Genomic DNA, 19,603 nt, shown 5'->3' with positions numbered 1-19,603 from the left:
CTATAAACAGGATCTGCTTAGCTGAACTGGTGCAAAAGAGCTTCAAAGCAGCCATAAATCAGCCTCAGAGCAACCCCAGCTGGGTCTGGACCCTTGGGCAGACTCCTGCTGCCTCCTTGCACCATAGGAGTGAGGAGCAGGGGCTGGACATGACCCACTCCTCATTCCAAAGACACCTACCTGCATGGCCAGGAGGCTGGGGCAGTGCTTGGGGTGGCCTGGACAGGTCAACTGCAGCCACTGTAAAGAGTGTGATGTGCATGGAGGATGGCATGTGTCCATGCGGACGCAATGCTCCGAGCCCAGGCAAGTCTGGGGAGAGGAGGTGGTGCAAGATGAGACTGAGCACAGGAGACTTCAGTATGGGTTTTACCAGGGTCCTGCATGATGGCTGGAGAGGGGGAAGAGATGAGATTTCACAGTGGGAATTATATCTTGATGGTTGCAGTTTTATGCCGTTAGTAGGCAAACAACCACCCTTCAGAGCAGAGCAGCGGCAGGTACCCTGTGGTATCCAGGAGCCCTTGGCTCCTGGAAGGCAGACAGAAGAGCGTTAGAGAGAAGGCGTTCTCATAATAGTGCCTTGTGCTTCCTACAAAGCATTTTATCCCAAGAATGCCAAGTGCTTTGCAAGATCCTAAATAATTAAGCCTCAGAGGAGTACCACGCAAGACAGAAATACCTCCCTCCCTCCTAAAATCTGTCTGGGATGGCTCACAGTAGTGTGACCTAATGGGCAGAGCAGGAAAAGGAAAATTGTCCCAAGCCCCCCAGCTCAACATGCTGGGGGGCTCAGAGTAAATACTGAGCTGGGATTTCCCTGGGATGCCCCCAGTTCTGCAGGGACATTTGGTGGGATACTCAACCATTACCAGGGTAGGAGGCTGTGGTTTCAGCAGCAGCCCCCTCTGGACCTTAATTTTATTCAGTGTTTCTCTGTTAGTAGCTGGAATGATTATGGGTTTTGGCCCTGGTCCTGGAGGAACTGGGCATGACACATACCTGGAGAACAGACCTCCTCTGTCCAAGGGCTCTAAACTTTGCATGCGTGAGTTGCTTCAAGCCCTGTGACCGGTGTTGGAAGCTCTCTCTGCCGCTAACTCAAGCAATACCATACTTCACAGGACACCCATGCGATCTGCCTATAGCCCTTCTGCTGTCACTGCCCCATGGCCAACCCCGACCCACGGGACCTGCTGAAATCAGACCCTTGCAGAATTGTACCCTGGCCGCTGGCAGGGCCCTTCCCTTGCACCTGTGAATCTCATTTGCACACTATTTATATCCCATGGGACAGCATGTAGGCACTGCTCTCTTAACAGAGGGCTATGCCAGCCCATTTTCAGCCAGCTCCCCTATTGCTGTGGACTGACCTTACTTCCAGATGCCTCAGCAGCAATTTAGCAGCTTGAGGGCACAGGCAAAGCCCATGTCTGTCTTTGTGGGTGTTCTGGTTTGCTTCCAGTACTGGCTTTCCACCTCCCAGCTGTAGGACCAAGTCACCTTGTCTGTGCTGGAGAGACATGGTATGGCCACTTCGGCACTTGAACTCCACTTTTCTGGTGCGAACAGCATCACTACTGAGTTGCCACGCAGCTCAGCCCAGGAAAACCTCCTCCTGCTTAAGACACTGGTACAGAAAGGCAATGGAGGGAGGGAGTCAAAGGCTGAAATCACTCTAGGAAGTATTGTGAGTAGCAGCTGAGCCTGGGGAAAATCCCAATTGTAGAAAAGGCTCCATCTGAATGACCTTCACTTCCAGCTGAGATTGTTTAGATGTGGAGGAGCTGGCTTGGGCTCTGGGAGGCTGTGCCAGAGGGATCGGCTGCTCCCTGAGCAGCAAATACTCCATTGAGCCCAGTTGCATGGCCTGGGTGCCTGGCCTTTCCTCTCCAAAAGAGCAGGTGGGGAATCTACTTCTTTCCTCCACTTACTGTGGGAGTCCCTCTCCCTGCTCATGGCTACCCCTGGATGGGACCCTGTGGTTCCCAGGCCCTTCAGGGTGCACAGTCCCCACTTCTGACACAAGACTGGGAGGTTTCCCATGGAAAGCCTGCCTTGTGCAGCTCTGTTCCCTGTTCTTACACCTGCATTTCTCTCTGCTGGGATGCTTTATCCCTCACAGGGCCTGTCCTGGGTTGTACAGCCTCTTGTCCCACCTGGATTAATGGGATGACTCTTGAGTCCTTGAACCTGTGCAGGGAGAGAGGGTCTATCAGGAGAATATATATTCAATACTGAAGCCAACAGTAGCAGCAAAGACCTCTGCTTTATGCTGAAGGACTGTCCCCAGCAGCAAAGGGGACTGGGGTGATCGTTTGTACCAAAGTCCCTACAAGGTGCCTGCTGTAGTTCAGTTAGTGGAGACAGGGCCAAAATTTTCCTCCTCGGTGGTAGGAGGCTTTCCAGGTGTTGGGGTTATGGTCACAAGCACCCATGGACTGGCACAGCCAAGCTGATGTGGCCCCAGGGTCCCCAAACCTGGCTAGAGTGCTGCTCACTACCTCGCTGAGCAAGCCAAACCCTGCAGCTAATCAGAGTAGGTTTTGGAACCTGTGGACTGTCCTTCCAGGGGCATTAATGCAGATCTGTGTTTGCTGGGAGCTCTGGAGCCACCTCCCAATGCGGTCCTGACATTAAAGCATCCTCACAAAGAAAGCAAACCGTGGCTCCTCTGTTGTGGGACATGTGTAAGCCCTTGGTCCCATCCAGGGGCCGGTTGTGATGTCCTGGAGCCCCAAACCCAAGCATAGCTTTGGTTAAGCCTTTCAGTTGGATTTTATCGGGCTGACCAGGCCTGCACTGCCACAGGGAAGCTTGGAGAGGGCTGCAGGCCTGGGTAGATTGGGTTTTAGTTGCTCTGTGCCTGTTGTGAGCTCTTTGCCCTGTTGGGTGTGCTAATGGCCACAGTGGTGCAGGTGTCCTAGCATGGATGAGGCTGAGCAACCTTTGCAAGAGGTGCTGGAGCCACTGGCGTAGCTCAGCTCAGTGCACAGCCTTGTAGCTGCCACTGGTAGCATCCCTATGTCATAGAATCATAGATTCATAGAATCATAGAATTGTTTAGGTTGGAAGAGACCTTTAAGATCAATGAGTCCAACCCTTAACCCAACACCACCATGCCCACTAAACCGTGTCCTGAAACCATGTCCCCTCCCAGGGGGGGACATCTGCTGCTCGAGTCCTGTGGCTCCACAGCCGGGCTGGCTCTGGCATTTGAACTTCGCAAGAAGGAATTTAGGTCTGCAGTCCTCACAACATCACGCAGCCCCAGGACCTCTCCTGCCCCTGGCTGCCAGAGAAACCCTTTGCCCCAGCCGGGACAGGTGAGGGCGGGGCGGGGGTGGTGGTGGAACAGGCTTGTTCTGCAGCGCAATGCACTGGCACCCTCTAATGACACAGTTACGTATATTCAGTGAGTGCCTGGGTTGCTTGCCACAGTCCTTCCCACCATGCTGGCGCTGACTGTTGCACTGCTCACAGGTATTTTGGAGGCTTCAGTGGGGCAGGGCCGCAAGCTGGGTTCCCCGTTCTTCTGCCCCGCTCTACGCCAAATCTGCACCCTCAGCTCCCCACGCTGCAATTGCCCTGGGTGTAAACAGGGACCATGTGAGACAGCAAGAAGGGTTTGTGTTTGTGCATTGCTTCTGCCAGGTGCAGTGTCAGCAAGGACTCTGTTCCCATCCCTCTCAGCTCCAGGAGCAAAGCCAGCTGTGGTTGCCCCTACACAACTGGAATAGGAGAGCTGGCGAGCCTGCTGCCAGGTCGTGTAACCCCAGCTTTTGGCCACACTACCTCAGGAAGCCCCTTTGCTCTGACTCGTCCTACCCCAGAGACACCAGGAGAGTTTGCCAGCTTGGCTCCCGCAGGCTCCAATGTCTCCTTCCCAGCCCACTTTGGACAAAGCCAGAGTGTGTGGCTGGAATGGGATCGTTCAACTTCATCCCAAATGATGCTGAACCTAATGAGAAACTGAGCTGCACAATAACCACAGCATTTGTCTGCTTGGTAACATCGTGCTTTGGCCAACAGTCTGGGTGGTCCACGTGGCTTTGGAGATGCACAGCAGTACACTGTGCCCTGTGAGGCAGATCGAGGGGAAGCTGGGCTCCTCTGCCAGCTGCCCCAGCCCTGCTGAGCCCCTACAGCATGGCTCTGAAAGCCCGGTGGAGTTAAAATCACTGCAGCAGAGTTTGGTCTTGGTCAGCAAGATTGGTTCAGCCATGCTCAGCAAGGTGCCAAGACCTGATGGCAGAGCCTGCCACAATGCCAGGCAGCAGCTCTCTTGGCACAGGGTGGACAAATACGGCCAGCTCTTCTCTGGATCTTGTGTTAGGTTGAGAAAAGGCTTTGGTGCCCTGGATTTGAGTTTGGACATCTGGACTAGCAGGGCATGTCCCAGTGCTGTCCTGACAGTCTTGTGGCCAAAGTCAGCATGTTTTTACCTCTCTCCACTGGGAGAGAAGGAGAGGAGCTGAGGAATGGTCCTGGCAAAATCAGGATTGTGCATCCTTGTACAAACAGGTCAACAAGACTCTTGAACAGTGAATCAACAGTATGAGCAGGGCCAGGGCCAAGTGCTCCAAGGGATGCCTTTGCCTCCTGTGGCTGAGACACAGGCAGCAGAGTACAGGGGAGCAAGCTCTGGTCCATGTCCCAGTGCACCCCTCCAACAGCTCCAGCGGGAGCTGCCCAGCACTATCGTCCTCCCAGGAAATGTCCCTGGAAACCTTTCCCTGCAAGGCTGGATGGCTGTTGTTGGGGAAGCCTTTGGAGACTATACAAAACAGGAAGATAGGGACAGGGTGGGATGGGAATGGGGATGAGATAGGAATGGAATGGGTATGGGTATGGGATGGGGATTGGAATAGGGATGAGGATGTGAAAGGAGTGGGGTGGGATGGGAATGGGATGGGGATGACGTGGATGGGATGGGGGTGGGGATTGAGGTGGGGTTTAGATGGGGTGGGGAAGGGGATGAGATAAAGATGGTGAGTGGGAATAAGATGGGGAGGAAAGGGGAAGGGGGTGGGATAGAGTGGGGAGGGGAAGGAGTGGGATAGAAGGGGAAGGAATGGGGCTGAGATAGAGATGGGGAGAGGAAGGGGATGGGAAAGGGGATGGGAAAGAGTCACGTCTTGTTCAGAGAAGCACAGGTTCTGATGGCAGCTCGCACTAGCTCAGCCACATTGGACACAAGCAGCCTTGGAAAGCACTGAATGCCTTTCTCTTCTGTTGTTATCCCAAGAGACTGTGCTGCTCAGCTAGCTAACTATACCAGCAGGTTTTTATTTTACATTTATTTTCCTAATGGCTTGGGTGGCCTGAAAACTTGAGCAGTGAATTGTGACTGCTCAAGATTGGGTAAAAAAACCCACACAATGGATGTGCACTGCAGTGTGGCACCAGGGATGAGTCACTGAAATTGCAATTAGGAAAGAAAATAAGTGGGTTTACAAGCTTCTTTCCAGGAGCATTGCATTTTACCTGAATTACAATGATGTTTTAGACTGGTTTATGAGACATTGCCCCATGTTAAAAAATACATAGAAATGGAAGAAGTGGTAACTGATACAAAACAGTTTAACAATTAAGGGAGGAAGAAAAAATGGCACCGATTTTGACAGTGACAGCATAGGTGCTTTAGGAGGAACATGTGGGAGTGAGCAGAGGAAACTATAGCAAAACCCGGGGATGTGGGACAGTAGAGTTGTGCTCTGATGTGGAGTCCAAGGTGATGTAGGTAACCTGGGCAGAAAGGGTACACAGGGAAGGAATCCCCAGGAGTGATGGGAGTCCCACGAATGTTCCCTTCTCAGCTATCCAACTCTCAGCACCTTGCTGGAGGGAACCTCTGCGGAGTGCAGCAACCAAGGAAGATGCATCACCCATGGATTGCAGTGTGGCAGGGAGTCCCAGAAAGCAAAAGTCAATCTTTTGTTTGTCTTACAGTAGCTTTATTTTATCTTTCTGGAACGGCACGTACTGCTTTGCAATGAGCAGGGGTGTAAAGCACTAAGCAAAGCAGCTCTGTTGCGAATGGGCACATATATAATCTTTATGGCCTTGCACTAGCATCAGGTTTCAGCAAGTCCTGGCTATGAGGCTGAATGCAGCCCTCCAGTCCACATGGTGCCAGACAGACTTCTGACCCCTGCAGTTGCTGTCACCTCTTTAGCAAGTTGCCCCAGCGCTGGAGGAAAGCCCAGCAGTTCCCAAAGGGCTCAGCAGGGCTCGGACATGGGGAGCCTGTGTGCATTCATTGAGCTTGGCTTCACTCGGAGATCAGCAACTGCACAAGAAACTCTGCAAAACCTGGGGCCCTGGGGCTTCAAAGCATCACCTCCACCCCAGCAGAGACACACACTAGGGCCGGGGCAGAAGCAAGCTGCTCCTCACTTGTCCACAGGCAGGCAACAGGCATCAGCCAGCTCTTGCCTGTGGGCTCCGAACAATCCTCAAGTTCATCTTCCTGGATTTACATGTTTTTAATTATTTTAATTAAGCACAGAGATGTTCCAAGGTGGAGACCAGACAGCTGCTGCTGCCACTAGGAAGCAGAGCCCTGCCTGCTTGCTGTGATCACTCTCCTGCACTGCCTCCATCCCCAAAGCGACAGGACACAATACTAGGAGGGAGCCATCAGCACAGGTGCCCTTTTCCTGTGCCCTGATGCTCCTGGGCAGCCATCTGGCAAGCCATCTGGTCCAGCCTCCAAGGACAGACTTCCCGGCTCACACTGTCCCTGGGAAATCCTGGCAGGAAGCTTCTGGGGTGCTGGCATTTCTTCCCTCTAGTTTCCCCTCCTTTACTGGGGCCTCCCTTCTCCTGGAGCAGCACGTCTGGCAGCCACCATGCCCATGCCACCGATGGCAAGGAAAGCGGCACGTCCATGGGTTGTGCTTGGTGCCAGTGACAACATGTGATGGGACGTCTGCCAGCTACTGGCTATTTTGAGTCCCAGATCTCATTAGTCCTTTCTGTCCCAGGACTCCCAGATGTGCTTGACCCGAACCTTTCTTGGAGCATGGTTTGTATCTCCACCATTAAGACCACAGGAAGAAGCAGATGCTAGTTAGTGCTCTCTGTCACCGGAGACACTGTTCTGGTGGTGGCATCCAGCAGCAGCTTTAACCCCAGTGGGAAAAGTCCCTCAGTGCTAGTTAATATGCAGTGTGGCTATTCCCAAATACTTTGTTCCATCCCTTGGGAAGGTCGTGTCCCCAGAGAGGCCAGGCACCAGAGCTCCCTGGCTTCTGGGGCATAGTGACAGTCTCCTGCCCCTTAATGCCAGCTGCTGCCTCGTCAGACTGTCCCCAGCCTGTTCCCTGACTGACTACAGTCATGCTCCACTTGGGCAGCCGCAGGTAGTCTGCAGCCCCAGTAGCACAGGGGACCTGTAGCTCTGGGCAATGATGGGAACGACCACATCAGTTAATCTGAGGAGACTGAGCCTGGCTCGTGGCTGTCCCTGCCACATCTGCTGGTGGGTGAGCATGGCATGGGAACTTAGGGGCCTCCCTGAGCGTGGATGTTTGAGCCTTGTAATCGTCCTGTTGAAGGAGGTTGCTGAGCTTTGCTGCTTGCCAGGAATTGCAGAGTTGAAGATCAATTATTTACATACCTGACACCCATTATGCAGGGTTATGTGCCCTATAAAACAGCAGCATGGCATGCGTCCTGATCTCCAATGATGTGCCTGTCTCAGTGGCAAAACCACAGGGCAAGCTGTGAAATGGGATGTCTGTGCGGCGCTTCACCCCTATGTGCAACCTTAGGCTAATCAGACTAATCTCAGTCTGCCTAATAACACCTTATCCTTGTCCTGAGATCCCAGTAATGTGCTCCACTAGAGCGCTTCATAGCTTTGACTGCAGGGCAACACCAATTTGCTGATTTTAGGAGCACATCCCAGTTTGTAAGGAGCTCTGTGGTGTCCACTTTTGAACACCTCCTTCTGAAGACAGCCAGACCCAAGCTGGGGAGCGGCAGGCATGGCTGCAGAACATGACGGAGTGAGAAGCAGAGCGAAAACACTCAGTCTCTTCAGATTAATTCACACAAGCGAAGACTCAGTCCTGGTCAACTTGGGGTAAGATGCCTGAAAACAGCTGCCTTTTGGCTCCAGGAGGAGAAAATATGGAGGGTCCACAGCTGGCTAGACAGGTTTGGACTAAAAATACCCTGTCTGGCTGCTGAGGACTGATGGAGGGTGATGTTGGAGTCTCAGATGACTCATCCTGAAGGTCAGGACAGGGTGAGACAGGGACTGTAAACTTCAGGATCCTAGGGGAGGGAGGAGGGTGAAAAGCAAGCTCACAGTCCTGGACTTTAGGAGATCAGACTTTGGCCTCTTCATAGATCTGCTTGGAAGTGTCCCATGGGTTAAGGCCCTGGAGGGAAGATGGGCACAGGAAAGCTGGTTGATACTCAAGGATCACCTCCTCCAAGCTCAAGAGCTGTCAATACCGACAAGCAGGAATGCAGGCAAAAATGCCAGGAGACCTGCATGGATGAACAAGGACCACGTAGCCAAACTCAAACACAAAAAGGAAACATACAGAGGGTGGAAGCAAGGATGGGTAACCTGGGAGTAATACAGAGACACTGTCCAAGAACAAGATGAGGTTAGGCAAGCTAAAGCCCAGCTGGAATTTAATCTGGTAAGGGATGTCAAAGGCAGCAAGAAGGGCTTCTGTAAGTGTGTAGGTGACAAAAGGAAGACTAGGGAAAACACAGGCCCACTGCTGAAGGAGATGGGGGCCTGGTTACACAGGACATGGGAAAGGCTGAGGTACGGAATGCCTTCTTTGCCTCAGCCTTTACTAGCACAAATGGCCTTCAGTAATCCCAGGGGCCAGAGACCAGGGGGGAAAGTCTGGAGAAAGGCAGACGTACCCTTGGTGGAAGAGGATCAATCAGGTCAGGAGATAAAATGGACAGGAGATAAGTCCATGGGCCCTGATGGGATACACCCATGAGTGCTGAGGGAGCTGGCAAATGTCACTGCAAGGCCACTCTTGATAATCTTTGATCCATCATGGCAATTAGAAGTACACAAAGCCTGCAGGAAAGCAAATGTCACTCCTATCTTTAAGAAGGGCAAGAAGGAGGACCCAGGGAACTACAGGCTGCTCAGCCTCACCTCCATGCCTGGAACGGGAGCAGCTAATCCTGGAAAACCTTTCCAGGCACACGAAGAACAAGAAAATATCAGGAGTAGTCAGCATGACTTCACCATGTGGACGGCCACACTTGGAGTACTGTCTAGTGCTGGGCTTCCCAGCAGAAAAAGAGACATGGACATACTGGAGAGAGTCCAGTGAAGAGCCGCAAAGATGGTGAAGGGACTGGAGCATCTCTCATGAGGAAAGGCTGAGAGAGCTGGGACTGTTCAGCCTGGAAAAGGGAAGGCTCAGGGGGATCTCATCAATGTATATGAATACCTGAAGGGAGTGTGGAAAGAGGACGAGAGCCAGGCTCTTTTCAGGGGTGACCAGTGACAGGACAAGAGACGATGGGCACAAACTGAAGGATAGGAGGTTCCCTCTGAACAACAGGAAACACTTTTTCACAGTGAGGGTGACCGAGGACTGGCACAGGTTGCCCAGGGAGGCTGTGGAGTCTCCATCCTTGGAGATATTCAAAAGCTGTTTGGACAAAGTAATGGGCAATGGGCTCTGCGTGGCCCTGATTGAGCAGGGGGTTGGACCAGATGACCTACAGAGGTCCCTGCCAACCCCAACCAGTCTGTAGTTGTGTGATTCTGTGACTTGGCACAGAAATGTCAGGGTGAGCTTTGTGGCAGGTAGGACAAAGTATGCTGGTGGAGCAGGCACTGCTGGGTGTCCATCCAAAGGTTGCGAGCTTGCAGACAGATGACCTGCACAGGTTCCCTGCTAACCTGTGCTGACTGCACTGGAAGTGGGACAGTCGCAGAGCTGCTCACTTTGCTGGTTTTGGTGCTGAGCCAGGATGTGCATGTGTGTTTCTTACGTCGGACTATGAGCATTCACCAATGTCCTGGGTTTGGCTGGGATAGAGTTAATTTTCACATGAAGTTGGGAGGGGGCACAGTCAGAACAGCTGACCCAAACTAGCCAAGGGGATACTTGATACCATATGATGTCATGCTTAGTCTATAACTATGGGAGCTGTCCGGGGGGAGGGAGGATCATGGCTCGGGAACAGGCTGAGCATCGGGTTCCAGGTGGTGAGCAATTGCATTGTGCATCACTCACTTTATACGTTCTATTATTATTATTATTATTATTATTATTATTATTATTATTTCATCTCTCCTTGTGTTGTCCTATTAAACTGTTCTTATCTCAACCCACAAGATTTAACCTTTTTCTTCTGATTCTCTTCCCCATCCCACTGGGGGCAGGGAGGAGTGAGCGAGCAGCCATGTGGTGCTTAGTTGCCGGCTGGGCTTAAACCACGACAACCGTAAGGGCACCAAGGTGTATGATGTGACCTGTCTCTGTTGCCTGGCTGATACTTGGATGGCGAACATCTGGGCTGAGCTCACCCAGGGAAAAACAAGTTAAGCGCGTGACAGTTTTGGGGATAAGCTGATATATTGTATGGGCCAGGAGAAATGATAAGTACTTAAATATCTGCTTTAGTCTGTATTTAAACAGCTACACAGCTACTTTGAATTTTCAAAAATGCTGTGTGCTGAGCAGCTCCTGTGAGATACAGACTGTTTGTTGAGCTGGCTGAAATACAAATTGAAGAGGTCAGCTTCGGGCAACTTTATTTCACAGTCCTGGGGCTGGTATTTAACACACACATTTTATGTGAGCATCTCATCTGAGTGCCAGGAACAGCGTACACAGAAAGGAAGCACTGTCAGCCTTGCCCCTAATTTACAAGGCTTTCAGCTGGGCAAGTCCTTCCTGCAGAATGAAAGCTTTTGGCAAAGCGGAGTTTTAACTAGATGTGAAGGGTCACTCCTCCTTTTGCTGTCAAACCAACCCATAGTAATGTGCAACCCATAGGTAACAGCTCTGCACCTTCCTGAGCAGTGCCTCGGGTGGCCCCCTGCCACGGAGGGGGTTGTGCTGGGCGGTGGTGAGACAATTTCCCTGTAGGGATTGATATGAGAGAGGAGGGATGCACAGAAGGGTTTGGACCATGCAGTTTAAACACACGGGTGCAGGGTTTGGACCATGCAGTTTAAACATGCGGGTGCAGCCCATGCGTGGTGGCGAGTGGAGAGGCTGGTGGGTTGCTGTGCGGTGGCTACAGCCCCTCTGCCCCAGAGCAGGAGGGAACCCCTGGGATGCTGCATCCCACCAGCATGCCTCTGACATCTGCCTGGGGTCCGCAGGGTCCAAGACCGTGGGGATATTCCCCCTTAAACTCACTTTTACTTTGCAGTTCCCCATTTCTACCCATCTCATGGAGCAGAGCAGAAAGAGCCAGTGTAAGCGTGTCCCTTGCCGAGGGAGCTGGGCGGCACAACCTGGTGGTTAAAAATGCGTTTCATGTTCAAGTGCTCAGGCTGGATTTTGATCCCATTGTGGGCACAGGACACATTTTCTGTTATATCGCCCTTCGCCCCCACAGTGGTCGAAGCTATTGTACAGGCATCTCTAACACTTTTTTCTGAAGAAAAATTAATGGCTCTCTAAGATATTTTATAGAAATAAACAGAACAGTGAGTTGCAAAAGGAGCTTCAGGAAAAGCAGTCTTATAAAGCCTGGTTTCCTGCGGTGTCTCTGAGGGCTTGTACTGCAGTTGAGCTTTCACTGCAGTTTTTCCATACTGGAGGAGCAAGTTTAGGTTTCGTTCTCCTGCCTGGCCACCATTTTTCATGCAGCGTAGGGGAACTTAATTATCCTGATACCTCTCACATCTTTATTTTTACTAAAATTGGCTGAAATACAAATGTTAATGGGGAAAGAAGGGGGCTGTGAGAGTACCCACTCCGAGCATCCTCAGCTGAGGCAGCTCTCTGCTGTTGGACGGTGCCGTGGAGGATGAGCTAGCACGTGGGCAGCAAACTAGGCCAAGTGCTCAGCTCCTGGGGCTGTCCTGGCCCGCAGCAGAAATGAAATCAGGGACATGCTGATGGTTTTGCTGCAGAACCTGGCAATGAAGCAGGACGTGAAGCGCCTGCGAGTGCATGGGGGCTAGCAGAGCAGGAACTGTCCTAGCACCGGTGCAGATGTCCCAGCAGAGATCCCAGGGGGATGTTGAGCAGAGAGAGGGGGAAATCCCGGCAATGACATAGGGGAATTACCACCAGAGGGCACTTAAATATTGCTCTTGCTGAACAAATGGTGTTTCCTAGCAAGAGGCCAGCTCTGGACTGCCTGACAATGCACATCCAAGCCTGACTCATTCCTGGCACAAAGAGCAAAGGAAAGCACTCAAAAGGCATTTGAGAAATCATGCATGAAAGGGAATTCACTAGCAAGATGCAGAGGATTGAACTTTTCTTCCAGACTTTTTCAGACAGGTCTGCCAGTGGGTTTCCACCCTGCCTAGTCTGGCAAGGTGAGCAGTGCACCACTAAACTTTGACCTGTGTGGTACCTACAGGGCTTGGCACAGAGGAAAGGAGATTTTTTTACACCTCCATCTTGCTCGCTATGAATATGTCCTGTCTGCCACTCATCATGACTGCTGAGGAGAAAAGAGTCATAGCCCTGGCAGGGATCCTGGCTCGGCACCTTCTGTGATGCTCACCTGGGTGCATCTGTGGCCTGCTTTTTATTCCAGAGCTGGGCAGGGATAGAAATATTATCTGTCTTCTAGGAGAAATTGCAGGGAATGGGTAAGGAAGGAATTGAGTAGGATTTCAAACTCAATTCTCAGAGCTCTTCAATACCCATGAGGATCTGGGTGCCAAATAAAGTCTGCAGATATGAGGACAGCCATGTGCTGCAGGTGGAGAATCACATTACAAGGATGAAAGAGAAAAACTTCCACCCTCACTTTGAAAGCAAGCCAGAGCACCCTGTTCATCACCCACATTTGTCTCAGGGAGGCACCCTGGGGCTCAGTAGTGGGAAGTGATGATTTGGCTGGGGTCACAGTGCAGCTGCAGGTCTTGGTGCCATGCTTGGAGATCTGCTCTGAGCACAGAGAACTTCATGAGGACCCTGGGGCTAAAGCAGCAAAAGCTGAAAGTGCTACAGGTATAGGTGATGGAGAACTGAAGGGAGTGTGGTCTCTAGAGAGAAAAAGAAGACTGCAGACAACAGAAAGCAGATGCTGTTTTGGAAATGCTATTATTTGACTACCTCAAATATATGGAGAAAATGGGTTTAACTCCACTGGGAGAAGAGAGGCCCCAAGGCCTCGCAGGAGCACCTTTGTGCACTGAGAATTTCACCTGGGTGGGCCCAGGGTGCTGGGAGGACAGGAGCAAGGCTTGCTTTGCAACGTGGCATCTCCCAGCACCTCCTGGGATCATCTGCCCAGTGATTCTCCTGCCTTTGAAGTGGCCAGAAGCCCGGGGAGGACCAGCAGCCCATCCTAGGTTTTGCAGCAGCATTTCCCAAGATGCGTAATGTGAACCCTTCTGGCTATGGGAATTGCTTCCAAGGGACATGGGACAGCAGCTTGTGAGGAGCCACACGTGTGCTGCAGCACATAGGCACTTTTGTCTGGATGGAATATGGGAAGAGTGGGTGACAGTATGGGGGGCCGTGTGGGGTCCCCATCTCTGGGGTTCTCCCACTACGACCTACCAAGCAAGTGCCCTCCTCACTCTAGCTGGACCTATCGATTGGCTTTGCCAGGTCTAGGTTCCTTCATGTTCTTAGGTTTGGCCCATTTCTTGCAATTAGCACTAATGAGTGTCTCTTTTGACAGTGCCTTGTCTCTGCTTCCCTGTGTCTTGTCCTTGACACATGATGCTAGGTGCTTCCCATTTTGTCCTGTGGCACCATGGAGGTCTTGGCAGCAAAGTCAGAGGGTTATTTTGGGGCTGCAACTTGTTGTCCTGGAGGGCCTGCCCGTAGGGGTTTCAGCTGGGGCGGGGGGGCCCTGTTGCATCTCAGCTTTCCTGGAGGCTCCCTGATTTCTTTTGCTCTGCAAAGCCATGGTGCTGGCTGTGCTGTCCCACTGACCAGGTAGTTGTGGCTTTTCCCCAGGACTGGGATACCGAGAGCAATGTTACAGGATCTCCTTGACTGCTGCTGGCAGAACGGGACCGTGGGGGCCACTGCTGGGCAGCCCTGCACTTTCCCAGCCCCCTTGAGCCATCCTGAGCCCTCTCACGGGGCTGGAGCAATAAGGGCAGTCTGGTGGGAGCAGGATGGCTGTCACCGCCTGCCCCTGCTCCTGGCTCCACGGGAAAGCCCTGTGCAGGTCCTCAGGAAGTTAAATCCTGCTGGGAATTGGTGCAAGAGTGGTCTCAGCAGAGAGTCACATTTACTGAAGCAGTCTTACCCTCTGGAAGAGCATAAGCTAGGGTGGCAGCGAGAGGTACAGGATGGTCTTAAGAGAGACCCCCTGCTTCCCTGTGAGCAAGCCCAGGAGAAATGGAGAGGAACCCCCAACAGGGAAGGATGTGAAAAACCAACATGCAAATAATATATACTTGAGCATTGCTCTGCAGAGATTTTTGGATAAGGGGAATATAAGAAACCCTCAAATGATGCCCCAGATGACTTGAGCAACTCAGCAGGGAAAGCTGATTCACAAAGTGATGAGCCTTTGGAAACCTCCACCCCTCATCTCAGCCACTCCCTTCACTCTTGTCTTGTGTTACGTTCGCAGCCTACCCCAGCTCTGGATATCTGCCATTTGGATGGCACATGAGGAGAGGAGGAGAGGACAGGTCTATCCAGCCCCAATGGGATATTGCACTGTCATGGCCTTGGCACCACAAGCAGTTGGCCACCCTGGCCCCCGCCCGCACGGAAGCATTCAGACTCTGTGTGCAAACCTGGGCAAACTGTGAGTGTGGCTGTGGTGCCACACGATGGCACAGGCTGGAGAAGACAGCCACATCAGCAGTTAAACCATTACAGCAAAGTCTAACAGAGTCTCAGCTCTGGAGTCCTCCAGTGCAGCTCCTGGTAAATCAGTTTTCCTATATTTTCCCAAAAGTTCCTGTATCAGACTGCCAGGAGAAAGAGGGGCTGAACCGAAGACTTTTGTGAATACCAGTGCAACCATTAAAGAATTGTCTACTAAACCTGCAGTATTTTATAGTTGATTAATCTAAAAGGCTGCATAGGAAAGTATTATCACCTCTTCCCCATGCTTGGAACCTGATTGCATCAAACATAAATCTTGTAAATGGACTTGTACTTTTCTCTGGGAATTATTTAAATAGATAAGCATTTTATTTAATCTCACAACCATTAAATGTGTTAGGTCTAGCTGGAAGACATGGGCAGAAATAAAGTGCATCACACTTGGGATGGGTCCATTTTGGTGTGGGAGTGAGGGTTGAAGCGATTGCACCATTTGTGGTCTCCAAGCACCAGTGAAAAACCTCTGTGCCAGCCAAAAACTGTTGGGAAGCAAAAGGGAGGCCCTGTTCCTGCTGGGAGGTGTTGGTGAGCCAAGCGCAGGGATGCCATGGTAATGAAGTTTCATTTGGATTTTGTTGGGTTTAGACACAACTTTGGTGGATCTTTGCACACAGGTGTTGATGCATGTGTGCAGCCAGGACTGCCCAGGAACTGCTAAAATCCCCAATCCTTTGTGCTTCAGCTGGATTAGAGCCCTGAAAAGTTTTGATATGTATTTTTTCAATACTCACAATAGCGTGGTTTGGTGTCTAGTAAATAGCTGTTTAACAGCAGAACACACAGCAGTCGGCTTCACTTATCCTTTAGAGATGTTGAAATTGGAGAAAAAGACTTAAAAGGCAGAAGAAAGAAAAGGATTAAAGAAAAGATGAAAGGAGGCAGAGTCAGACCAGACACAAGCACCTCAAGAGAGCCAAATCTAGCTGCTCACACTCAGGAGTGCAGCTGGGAGCAGAGGTAAGGGCAGGGAAGCCTGCAGGTTGTCAGGGGTCAGAGAGCAGGATGGGCCGAGCCTCACGGGGCATCTCTTTCCCACCTCCAAAGTTTCGGAGCACCAAAGCCCTAGGTTGCCTCCATTTCCTCTTACCTCCCAACCTAGGCTGAGCACCTTGCAGGTCTCCTTTCTTTTCCTCTCCAAATTCTCCTTGGGCACCCAGTGGCCAAGGTTAGAAAAGCTGGTTTTGCACGTGGCTTGCTTAGGATTAGCTACTACAGTGAGTGGAAAAACTGGCTTTTTTCCTAATTTCAAAGCTGTTTAAGCCAAATGTTCCTGTGTGGACTTTAGGTGAAAATCACCACACTGTTTTTAGTAGGAAATCAGCTCTCCTAGAGTAGAAAGAGAAGCATTTTGTAGCCAAAGTTCTTGGTTAGATGCTGGGACACAGCAGGATGACTGCACTCTGTGTCCTGGGAAGATGGTCTTCCTCCAGCCTGGTGGAAGGACAGTCCCCTTAGACCTGGGACAGCCCTGTAGACCTCTTAGGCTATGGCAAAGGAAAGGTGCTGAGCAAAAGTTTGGCTGAGCCATGAAATAGAGGTGTGTGGAGGCGGCAGGGCAGCACACCCCATGGCAGAGCCTCTTGCACTTGGCTGACACCAGTGGGTGCCCCCTCCTGGCATGGCAGCTCCCAGACCACCCCTAATGTGGGCTGCTGTCGGAAGGGTGGCAGCATGCCTGCATTTCTCCGCTGTAAATAATTACTACTAATATTCTACTTGAGATCAAAGCCCACATGCTGGACATGCACAGGAAGCAATGAGTTATTCCCTTCAAAATAGAAATGTCATTAAAAAAAATTGTAGCTAACTCTGCTTTGCCCAAATGAGCAGGTCTTTTGAGAGCTCACATATGTGAATGATCCAAGAGGTCTCTGCTGTTATGCTGCTCAGCAGATGGTTTACATTCTTCTGAATCACTGATTCCCATTTTGTGTCGAGGATCTGTCTGGGCAGAATTATCTTAGGGTGCACAACTGAAAGGCCAAAAAGTCAGTTCTGCTCTGACTGAACCAGGGGACTTGACCCAGCTCTGCACCACAGAGAGGCCCAGCAGGAGTGTGGCTGTCACTGCACTGCCTTCCCCATCCTCGTCTTCCTCAGGCACCACTCTCCTAAGAGACTGAGAGCTGCCCTGGTGCATCCAGCTTCACCCAGTAACGGCAATTTGGGTGCCCTCATTCAGGTGCAGCCATCCTGGCTCCACAGGCAATGTCTGTCTGTCTAGCTCCCCATCACCAGGGCTCGGGCTGCATATTTTCCAACAACCCACAAGGGACAGCGTGGGTCAGTGGTGAGCACATAGGGCTGGGCCACCCATTCTGCTCACAGTTCTCTCTTTCAGTAGGGGCTGGACAACTGGGAGACACATAGGCCACCAGTTCTCCAGTCCGAGGTTCATTTCCTCCTCCCCAGAGGCGCTTGGTTAGCACATGGGCTCTCCTGAGAAGATCAGATGTGTTGGCTACTTAAGCCATATACCTGGCATCCCACTACCCATTGTGGGCAAAATGAGGGCAGAAGACCATGTTGCTTGTAGAGAATGAGGCTGCACGAAGGACAGCATTGCTCAGGAGACCCTGCCCAGCATGCTCCCAGTTCAGTGGCACTGGGAGCTGAGTGGTCTGAGATCAGGCCTTGAGTTGGAGCTGAGAAAGTCTCTTTCCTGCCTGTTCCTCTTGGCATCTCCTGCTGTGGCCAAGAGAGGTGCCAGGGTTGTGCCAACATATTGGCAATAAGGTCTGATGGCATTAAGACTGGCAAATGTCCTGGGATAGGCAGTGGTGTTGCCAGATATTCCTACCAGCAGTCCCACATCTAATGGCTGTGCGTCCACAGCTGTTTCAGGAGGATGGACTGGGTAATCCCTCCCACTCCCCAAAAGCCACGGCTGGGCTGCTCTTCCAGCCAGGGGCTGCAAAGGCCATGCCAGGGATCCTTGTGTTCTAGCACTCTCTGCACTTGAATGGGGACACCATGGCCCAAGGTGGCACACGGGTGGTTCCCTGGCTGTGACACCAGCACAACTCAAGGGCAGGTGTCCTGGCTCCAAACAGGGTCCTTCACTCACTGAGAGACTTTCTGGTGCTGCTCCCATCTGTAGCTCAACTTTCCCAGGTGTCCTTTGCTGTTGCCCCAATGATAGTGCTTCAGAAGCTTCTCTAGGTTCGTGAATGTTTAGGACTTGGTAGAGCTGCAGATTTTTAAAACCAAAAGGTCATTTCTAAGGGACCTTCATCCCATCTCTGGCTTCAGAAAGGGTGCAGAAACACCTGGCCACACCTTCCACGTGACAGTGCTGAGTTGCAGGGCTCTGCTCTCAATTTCAAGGTCTTGCGTGACTGTCAGTCCAACATCACTTGCTTAGCCATATCTTAGGCATGTCCTCAGTGCTATCATCTTCAGGCCACTCTCTCTTTCTGTGCTTTTATGCAAGAGTCATCTGCTACCAGAAACCTCTTCTATGCAGGTACCTGTAGAGATGCTCAGGGCAGATTGTCTCTCTGCACTAAAGACATCACACTGCTTAAGTTCCCCAGTGTATCACAGATACCATACCTTGAATGGTATTTATGGAAGGGCTGCAAGCTTTCATTAAAATAATAGAAAACCCATGAATTTATTTTTTGCTGCCAGTAGGCGTGCAAGGGGGTAACAAGGTGCAATAATAGTTTTCTATGTAAAGCAAATTAAACTGGTATTTAGTTTACTAATTACTAATTATTGAATAATTATTTGCTATTGCTGTATCCACTGTTACTAACTCCATCACAGAAAAGCAGAGGCTTGCTGAGAAATCATAGAACTGCAGGCTAAAAATGAACTAAGGGAAGGAAATCCACCACAGAAAATGCAAGGATTAGGAGCACTTAGTGCCATGGGGCATCAGGAGGGCCAGGAGGAGAAGCAGGGCCAGAGGACACCAAAGCTGGGCACATGGATTCCCTACGCCCCTGCTGCTCTCTATGATGGGACTCACAGCTCATCCTGCACATGATGTTACTTTTAGTGTGCTTAGACATAGTGTTTGGCTAAACGTGTGTCTGCAGTTCCTTTGAATCACACTTCCACCAAAGATTTTGTCTGCAGGGTTTTCAGTACATGAGAGGAGCCATGATGGGGAGAGCCCTACACTGGAAGATACCTGGGTGCCAAGCCCCCATTGCTCAGGCAGGGATGCTCCTCGGTGCCGGTTCTGGCACTGTGCAGTGCTGGGCTCAGCTGCTCCTGCCAGGCATCACCATGACTCAGCCCAAACATAGGATCTCCCAAAGAGCAGTGGGGGCTCACCTGTCTCCAGCAACCCCTGCTTCACCCTCCACTAAACTCTCAAACTTCCTTCTTGCAGCCACTGGTCAAAGCAACAGGTCAATCACAAAGTCTGTGGGGCATCAGCATCTGCTATGAGCCAGAACAAACACTAACAGGGTGGGGGGACACCACCAACCAGAGGGAAAGCTGTTGCTGCTAGAGGTGATTTTTGTCAAGGAGCGACATGATCTTCCACCTGAATGGTATTATCTTGGGATAGGTTTACTGACTGGCAAAGCGAGGGGAAGCATGAGCATCACTAGCTGGTGGAGATAAATCTGATCTCTGTC

Source organism: Buteo buteo, chromosome 24, assembly GCF_964188355.1.
Source record: "Buteo buteo chromosome 24, bButBut1.hap1.1, whole genome shotgun sequence".
NCBI lineage: Eukaryota > Metazoa > Chordata > Aves > Accipitriformes > Accipitridae > Buteo > Buteo buteo.
The sequence above is the reverse complement of the archived record's forward strand: the minus strand, read 5'-3'. Positions refer to the sequence as shown.